A 10,053-nucleotide genomic window follows, 5' to 3' on the forward strand; every position below is an offset into this window, starting at 1 on the left:
AGGCAACATAGATATATTAAAAAACAAATATTTATTGAACATCTCCACTTGAATCCCCATGGGTACCTCAAACTCAGCCTGTCCAAGACAGAATTTCTCTTTTCCTCTAAACTTGTGTCTCTCATTCACCCAGGCCCAAGCCAGAAATCGAGGATTCTTTTTTTTTTTTTAATTTTTTTTTTTAACGTTTATTTATTTTTGAGACAGAGAGAGACAGAGCATGAACAGGGGAGGGGCAGAGAGAGAGGGAGACACAGAATCTGAAACAGGCTCCAGGCTCTGAGCTGCCAGCACAGAGCCCTACGCGGGGCTCGAACTCACGGACCGTGAGATCATGACCTGAGCCGAAGTCGGACGCCCAACCAACTGAGCCACCCAGGCGCCCCCAGAAATCGAGGATTCTTACCAAGCACCCTCCTTTCAGTCACTTCCAATTCATAATTAACCATCCCTGCTAAACATTCCTGCACTCTCCCTTCTATACTCTCCTTCGGCCTTTAGGGCAGTGATTTCTACTTTGCACATTAGAATCCCCTGAGGAGCTTTAAAAAAAATCCTGATGCCCAGGCTGCCTCTGCCAATTAAGTTAGTATCTCCGAGGATGGCACTCAAGCATCAGGATATTTTTTTTTTTTTTAACTCTCCAGGTGATTCTAGTGGTTGAAAACTATTGCTAGGGCCTCATCATTATTCACCAGATTACTGCAAAGGCATAATAATTGGCCCCAGGTGCCTTGAATTTTGGCAGCATTGTCCCTTCTTTCCCTACTGTCTTCTAATTCATTCAAAATCAATTCAATAAATATTTATTGAGTGCCTAGTATGGTGGGGGGGGGGGGTCCCAATATAGCAATGAAAAAGATAGCCCTTGTATCTGGTCTCATAGTCTGGGGGAGTGGGGTGGCACAGTTGGGGGGAGGAAGAAAAAAAAAAAACCAAAGAAATAAAGGAAAGGAAATAAATTTACCCGTGTACCATATAGAAACCAGGAAGGCTGTTACCTTAGTTTGGTGTCTCCAACTAAAGTCTACTCCTCTGACATTTGAGCTGGGTTCTACAAGACAAGAGGAGGCAAACAAGTTAAGGGATGGGAAAGGTAGAGGAAACAGTAGGTGCAAAGGTCCTAGCCAAAGTTGCCAAGTTTAAGGCAGCTAGAGACTGAAGCATAATCAGGACGAGGGAGTAGAACATGGAGTTAAAGAGGCAGGAGGAAGCCAATTATGTAAGACATTTTGAGGTCATCATAAGGAGAATTCTAAATGGTTGGTGTGATATATGATTAGACACAATAGATTTTCAAGTGGAGAGACACCTGATTTACCTCTGAAAAGGATCATTCTGGTTGCTCTGGGGACCACATTGTGGCAGAGCAAGACTGGAAGCAGGGAGACCAATTAGGAGGCTACTTCAAGAATCTAGAAAAGAAATCATAGTTCTTTGAACCAAGGTGGAGACGAAAGAGGATGGTTCCAGTATTTGTTTAGAGGCAGAATTGGTAAGACTTGCTTAGAATGGAGTGAAAGCAGGGATGAGAGGAAGAGAACAGGGTTACAATAACAGCTGCTTTTTACTGAATACATGTTACCTGACAGGCATTGTTCTAAGTGGTTTATAAGTATTCAGCCATTTAATAATCATAAGAGTCCCAAAAGATAGGTGCTTTCTTTTTAAAAAAAATTTTTTTTAATGTTTATTTATATTTGAGAGACAGAGAGAACAGGGGAGGGGCACAGAGAGACAGAGACAGAATCTGAAGCAGGCTCCAGGCTCTGAGCTGTCAGCACAGAGCCTGACACAGGGCTCAAACTCACCAGTCAGGAGACAGTGACTTGAGCTGAAGTCAGATACTTAATGGACTGAGCCACCCAGGCGCCCCAAAAGATAGGTGCTATTCTTATCCCATTAACAAATTAGTATCTGAGGCTTGAGGGTAAGTAATTTGCTCAAAGTTACATAGCTGGTAAGCGGCAGAACTGGGATTTGGACCATGCAGGCAAGTTAGTCTGACTCTAGAATTCATATTCGTTTTCTACCCCAACCATAGCCCCCTCCATTGGTGTCACAGTCAAAGTGAAATTTTCATCCACATTAAACTACTTAGGGTACCATAAATCCTTTCTCCTTCCTCCACTTCTCTCCTCCTTCTTCTTTCCTCCCTCTCTGTTACACATGAGCATTTACTTTTCTTTGCACGTGCTGTCTACTATACCTAGAATGCCCCCTCCCCTCTCCTTCCCTTCCTGGCTCAATGTAGCAACTTTTGCTGGTCCTTACAGGCTACGTCAGGCCCACCTTTATGGCTCCATAGCAACCCTGTGCTTACCTCCATAATTTTCTATGTAAAGTGCTTCATCCTTATTTGTAGGTCTTTCCCACTAAACTTTGAAGGCAGGTAACTTAATGCCCAATACATAAGACAGAGAGCAAGGAGGTTTTCTCTGGTCATTGGGAGACACAAATGTGGTAATGCATTGTCCTTGCCTTCAAGAAGCTTGTAAACTTGACAAGGAAACAGACACATAGAAAATCACTCTAATACAAGGACCAAAGGTATAATAGAAACAACATGTTATAGGACAGGACATTGGAGGCAAGAAAGTTGGCTTGAAGGTTCTGCTGGGGAAAAAAAAATGCAACCAGAAACGGGATCTTGGGGGCTTTATTCTCCACCGTCATTTAATATGGCTTGGGGAGGCAGGCTTGGGACCTCATCCAGATAGACTTGGGAGATTCTTGGTTGCCACAGTTGATTCACTAGAATGTGCTACTTCCTGACTTCTCACTTTTACCTGTCCCTATGTGAATAAGTGTATTGATCTCCAGTTTGTTCAATTCCCTTTCTGGCAAGGTCAGAAATTTCTTCTTATGCAAGTCCCTCCTTTTTCTCATGTGTGAGGCTTCAGAACTTGGGTTCTAGCTGTGGGACCTTGGGAAAGTTACTGAACTCCTATGACCCACAGTGTTGGGCCCAGTGTATACACTGGGGTGTACCACAAGGGGTGTCACTGACATAGACCACACTGTGGTCATAGATCACACATGGATGCACTTCATAGTAGCCCTCCTCAACATGACCCATCATGAAATAGGGGGAAAATAGTACCTACCCCATTGGGTTGTTCTCAGAACTAAATGAGTAAATGTAGATACGGCACTTAAGCTTGGCATGTAGTAAATCATCAGTAAACGTTAGCTGCTATTACAAGGTAAAGGGAAGCCGGCTAGAGTGGGAATTAATCCAGCTAGGATTTTAAAAGTGGGGTCATCTGTGTCCCTGCTTGGGGGGTTCTCTTCATTGTTAGGACCATAGAGGGAATCTGGAGAGGAAAGCACTTTTCTCTTCCAAATTGAGGACCTAGGACCCTCAGGGGAAAAATCCTTCAGGTGGCTGAAAGCTGAGTTGCTCTGATCCACCAGTTCCTCCTGCCCCATCTCTCGCTCACCACCTTCCACACGGAAATGGCACCATATACTCCCCAAAGCCAGCCCAAGCCACTCTTTCTTGTGGAGAGATTAGACTCCCTGAAGGGCTATGAATCAGCCTTTAGGGTGGTATTTCTCAAAGTGTAGGCTAGAACCATCATTGCTAGAATCACATGGAGCACCTGTTAAGATAAATTCCTGGGTTCTATCTCAGACTTACAGAATCATTATCTGTGAGATGGTAGTCCTGGAATCTAGTTTTTAACAAGCTCTCCGGGTAATTCATACTACATGTTTGAGAACTACAGCTTAAGTGCTTCAGCCATTATGACAATATCCCAGCTTCAAGCAGTTTTCTTTCACAAGATCTCTCATTAGGCTCCTTAGGAGGGAGGGTATCTCATTCCTCTTCAGGGGACCCATCCAGTTGTCTATAATCTGGTTCATTCTCCCTCCCACCCATTATCAGAAATGGTATCTCCTTTAACCTTCTCTTGGTAGAGACTGGAGCCTCAGGCCACCATTACCCATTGTTTATTCCAGTCTTTCTTAATTACCTTCCCTATTTGACTGATTCATGAGTTACCCTACTCTGAGCTGGTGACCTGGGCTAGAAACCCCCAGAACCCCTTATAACTAGAGCTGGTTAGACTCTATGTTGGACAGGGTACGTTTGGCTGACTAGGTCCAAAGTGATGTGTTGCACTAGAAGCAGGATATCAGTGGGTGATGAGCAAGGACTTAGAATGACCATACGTCCCAGTTTGCTCAGGAGATCCCTGGCTTATACCTGTTGTGGAGGCTTAATTATTAATGGTACCCCTTTCACTCTCAAAGAGTCCTGGCTTAAACAAATTGTCGTCATCCTGATAACGAGCCTCATGTCAAGACCAACAGTTGCAATGCTTTAGCCCTTGGATTGTGCCTAGACCACCCCCTTCCTACTCTCCCAGCCACCAATTCAATGGCATGGTTCCTTCTTCTCAGATTTCCTTAATGAATTTACTTTGGTGTAATACTTTGGACTTACATTAAGGGATTTGTAAGAAAGCACCGTGAAAATTGTTGCTATATTTACTCTCTCTGTATCTGAAGAATGGTTTTTTTTTGGGTTTAGCACCTGGAATAGCTGTGTTTCCCCTGTTTATTATCCCCATTTGTTTTGTCTTCTGGATACCTAATGGAACTGACAGTATTTCTCTTGGCCATGAGGAAGCTTAGACCTATGTATGTGGCCTCCTTCTGGTCTGTATATGGATTAAACAGAATGCACTTTACATGCTTAACTTACTCTTTTTTTTTTAATTTTTAAAATTTTATTTTAGAGAGAGAGAGCATGAGGGGAGAGGGACAGAGGGAGAGAGAGAGAGAGCGAGAGAGAGAGAGAGAGAGAGAGAGAGAATCTTAAGCAGGCTCCACACTCAGCATGAAGCCTGAGGTGGGGCTCAATCCCATGACCCTGGGATCATGACCTGAACCAAAACCAAGAGTCAGATGCTCAACCAACAGAGCCACCAAGACACCCCATACTTAATCTACTCTTGACTTGAGTCCTCTGTTTCCATTTCTTCACTAACTTGAGATTTAATGTCTCTGGTGCTACATTATATGTATCTGTAACCCATCTTTTATCCTTTTTGAAACAAGGCAGGTATAAAAAATGTTTATGAACACGTTCTCACAAACAAACTGGTACTAATTGCTAGTTATATAACTGAAAGAGATTATTTTAAAATGTATACAATGAATAATTTCCTCACTTCAAAACATAGCATTAACAAAATGAATAGCATTTTAAGTAATGCTGGATTTAGCATTATTCAACTGCATTCTTATCTAGCAAGTGAAAGATTCAAACGAAAGCAAATGAACCAAAGATTAGATTAATTTTCAAGCTGAAATATTTTTAGATATGACCCAGAACCTTATACAAATAATGTAATGAGGAACACTCACTACAGAAACCGCATAGCCCAATTAGACTCTATTCAGGGGTGTTTACCTTCGTAATGAAATTCTCTGCTGTTGGACATGAAGAAAGGGAGAGGAAGGGGCAGGTCAGGGAATCAGATTTGAGAATGTACATTCCAGATAATAATGATCCATGAAGAGGAGTCTTTGGCCAGAAGTGTGTGGCCTGTAACAGTCTCCAGACAATTATTCTTACTGCTGGCCTCGATAATATTGCAGGAGTTGGGACAGGGAGCCATATAACATAAAACCACATAAAGAAATTCACCTTAATGAAATTACTGAGAAATACATTTTTTCCAACTAGTTTATTTGGGAGATTGTGCTGAATTTACAAGACTTAAAGTTATGTGGATAGTATGGATAGTACACTGTATTATTTTATGGATAAATTAGGCATCTAGTTAAATGTGCTTCAAAAAAATTTCGCCCCAAGTTTATGGAAAGCGTGCTAAATATAGTGGTTTCTGCCCCTTATCAGCATAAATATACCTATTTATCTTTCTTTAATTACAAAAATTTGCAGAGAATATGGGAACCTGTGTAACTCCTAAAAGAACAAATGTTAACATTTTCTCATATTTGTATTCCTTTTCAAAGCAAAAGAAATGAAACATTATAGCATTGAAGCCTCCTTTGTTACTCCTCCCAGCGCCCCCCCCCCCCCATTTCTCTCCTCCCAAGGTAACTGTTATCCTAAAAGTTTTACCCTTCTGGCTCACATTGTTATCCTTTTATGATATAAGCGCATATTCACAAATAACATATTCTGTTGTTTTATGTTCTAAATATAGTTTTTGCTAAACAACATTTTTACATAAATGATATTGTACCAAACGTATCATTCTACCTGCCTTCTTTTTTTTTTTTCCTAATCAACATTGTTTTCAAGATCTACCCATGTTGATACATGGAAATCTATCTTATTCATTTTAGCTGCTTAAGAAATGAGTTTTCTTATACGTGTCTCTTTTTGCACATATGGGAGACTTTCTCTAGAGTATATACCTAGAAGCAAAATTACTGAAGACACTCTTTTGAAACTTGAAAAATACTAGATACTGTCTTGTGGCTGTCCTCTGCTCTGATTATACCTGTAGGTATTAATAGTTAGTGGGTGAAAAAAGTAGGCATGTGTATTTGAATTCTCAGGGCTCTTCCCGTAAAAGTTCTAAAATTATTAATACAGGGAGATGAATGCCCATAAGTCAAAGTTCCTATATGTCTATTCCCTCATCTTTATAATGAGGGTAATAAAAGTACCTCCTTCTTAGAATTTCTGTGAGAATTAAATGAAGGAATAAGTCTAAAGCATTCAGCACCTGGCACTTAGTAATAGCTCAGTAAATATTAGCAATTATCAATAGTGTTATTTTAAGATGAGTGGATACTGGATTCAGTGGCTTTTATTTGAAGATAGTCTGTCACAGACAGAATTTTAAGGAAGAAAGAAAGTGTTATCCCCCCTGCAATATCATTTTTGAAAGTTTTATCTTTACGTTTTCCTTTTCCTTTCAAATTGTGTTTAGTATTTTTGGCAGAATATAGCACTGAAACAGTAAGAAGATCCAAGACATTTAAGCGGGGAGAAAACAGTAGGAAAGGTGACTAAGTATAAACTAACCCCTGCTGGCCGTGGACAGCCTGTTTTTGCAGGTGCCATCCTCCCACTTTTTTTGCCTTCCCTTCTGTTCAATGGTATTGTCAGGAAACTCATCAGCAATTAACAAAAGCAATTCTGTTTCTAGGGTGGTTTCAATTTAAAAAATCCCATCTACCTTTGCCAGGGGAATCCCATCAGAAATGTCAGGAGAAGAGGTATTTAAAAGTTAACTTCCTGGCAAATGTGGTCAGAATCCAAAATGACTGATTAAAAGTCTGTGTGATGTCAAAAGGCGGACGAGAAATGACATGTAATACCTTGAATACATCAGCTGATATTTGGGGTTAGAGGGAAGAATTTGTTACCTTACCCAAACGGATACTTGGGAGTTTTCAAAACAACAACAACCCCCCCAAAACAAAACTATCACAAGTTTGGAGCTAAAATAACTGTGCTGAGCCAACATTCCTATCAGTGATCAAAGAGAAAAAGATTTTAAAATAGTTGAATAACGAAGCAAAGGAGAAATATATCCGAAGTGTCAGGACTAGCAATCTGTATTCAATTTCAAATTGCTTCTGGGAGTTTTATATCCTGTGATAAAATCAAAACTTTTAAATAATATATCACAAGGACATGAGGGGAAAACTGAATAATTACTACAATGCTGTGATTTTGAGATGGTGTTGTTCAAATAAAGATTCCCTCACACTAAAATTGTATTATAATTTATTTTTACCAAGAAGAGGAAGATGCCCACGGGTGTCTGGGTGGCTCAGTCGGTTAAGAGCCTGACTCTTGATTTTGGCTCAGGTCATGATCTCATGGTTCATGTGATCAAGCCCCGTATTGAGCTCTGTGCTGACAGCACAGAGCCTGCTTGGGATTCTTTATCTCCTCCTCCCTCTGTGCCCCTCTGCCACTGGTGCTCCCCCTTTCTCTCTCAAAATAATTAAACATTAAAAAAAATAACAAGAGGAGGGCTTCCAATCCAGATTTTGTACACTGTTGGTTCCATACATCACAGGAGCTATTTTAAATGATCTTCTCAGTGTTTCAGTGTTGAATAGAAGAGGAAATAATTTCATAGCAAGCATTCGAGGATTTAGAAACAATACTTGAGACATTCTATTTTCAGAAGTACAAATCTGCAACGCAATCAAATTCAAGGAGTGATGACTAACGTAAATGGTCAATTGCAAGGAGGTAATTCTTTTGTTTCCACTTTAATATTTTACTGATTTATAGACCCAATAGGAACACGTGTAGAGTTTTTGTTTTTCTTTAAAATGAACAATGGATTCCCCTGAAATATTACATTTAGAAGACGTACATAGGAAGTCTGGAGGAGAGAGGAAGTTCCTTTCATTTTCTTCTCCTTCCAGTGCCTACGCCAACCTCACTCCCATCTAACAATAAGTACTGTTTTCTCTTAATTAGGCTTCTAATGTAACTTTGCATTAATTTTTCACAAGTGAAGAATTAAGAATTTGCAACCTGAGAAACCTAAGTATATGTGTATATGTATTTGCATAATGTCATAAAAAATTAAAACAAATAAAATAGAACCTTATAATGTGACATTTCAGTAAGAGATGATAAGAAAATTAATTCAAAAGATTCATCTTTCAAAAAGAAAATCCTAGAAAAGAAAATATGTTTGCTGTTAAAGGCAGAGTACTTAAAACTGAAGGGTCTTAGCAGAGGGTTTGATTTTCGGGTCTTCCAAAGAAGCAAACACGCAGTCATTCTGGATCTTGACTTCCTGTATTGTATCTGCTAATCTGTCCCTCTGTTTGACCTGACCAGTTCCATGGTCTTTGATTCTCGTCAGACTGTCACCTCTAGGCCTTTTCCTCTCAGTGACCTCTGGACAAGATACATGTACCTAGGAATTTCATTCTAGTTTTCTGCCCTCAGCAGCTTCAAATCTCCAGCCTGTCTCCTGGGTCCTTGAGCCCAGTATTTACCAGATCTCTGCTTCATCCTACAGCACAGAATATAGAACATAACTAACTGATAGATTTTCCGATCATTGTTATCAACCCCAATATTGCAGAAAATATCTGCGGATGTTTATGATGGTTTATATCCAAGTATTTATATATGTTGATATACAGAGAAAAATTAGAATAGCCCACATGTACTTTTTAAATTTTTTATTTTATTTTTTTTCTGAGCACTCTGGTTTTCCCAAAGTCTTTTTGGGCCTACCTCCGGACAGGGAGGCTCTGCATCTAAAAATACGTGTTGGGCCTCTTGGCGGTGCAGCATGGCTTGTGCTGGGGACGCAGGACCCAGTGGGGCAGCGGGAACTCGAGCTTGGAGTCCCGGAACTGCTGGGCTGAGGGTTGGTGGCACTTGCTGGGTGCGGTCTCCTCCACCTTCATGATCTGGATCGAGTGAGCCCGGCGCGGTGTGGAGCGCCCGCCCGTGTCTCAGTAGCGCTGGGTGACAGCGCCTGCCGCGGTCGGGTCCCGGTACTGCCGGTACAGATTGTGGGCGCCCCTGCGGGAGTCAGAGCACAGCCAGGTGCTGAAGTCCCTCACCCTCAAGGGGGATTTCTCCAACACCTGTCCACAGTGGACGATTTCCCCCAAGACTTCTTCATCTTCTTCAGCTGAGACACAAAGCACCAGAAGTGGAACTTGGCGACAGCATGATTAGGCGCAAAGATTCATAAGCGATAGAGGGGCGGAGTATGGCATTTGGGGGTGGGCAGGAGGCACCCCACCACCTTGTAGTCTCACAGCGTGCCCCAGGCCTTTAGGGTGCTCTCTTCGCTCGTGCCGCCAAGCAAGAAAAGACTAGGATAGTTCATAATTTTAATGCACATAACACATGTCAACCATGTCTTTAATTTCCTTCCCTCTCTCCTCCTTTAAAAAAATTCTGGGGTGTCTGGGGGGCTCAGTCGGTTAAGCATCTGACTTCGGCTCAGGTCATGATCTCACCATTTGTGGGTTTGAGCCCTGCCTGGGGCTCTGTGCTGACAGCCTAGAGTCTGGAGCCTGCTTTGGATTGTGTCTCCCTCTCTCTGCCTCCCCCACTTGCTC

The 10,053-nt window shown here is 41.4% G+C and overlaps 1 pseudogene; it reads right to left on the reverse strand.

The window, feature by feature from the left end:
• Positions 1 to 9,234: 9,234 nt before the first annotated feature.
• On the reverse strand, positions 9,235 to 9,818 carry LOC122210594 (annotated as a pseudogene).
• Positions 9,819 to 10,053: the final 235 nt, after the last annotated feature.

The sequence above is a fragment of the Panthera leo genome, chromosome F2 (assembly GCF_018350215.1).
Source record: "Panthera leo isolate Ple1 chromosome F2, P.leo_Ple1_pat1.1, whole genome shotgun sequence".
In the NCBI taxonomy this organism is placed as follows: domain Eukaryota; kingdom Metazoa; phylum Chordata; class Mammalia; order Carnivora; family Felidae; genus Panthera; species Panthera leo.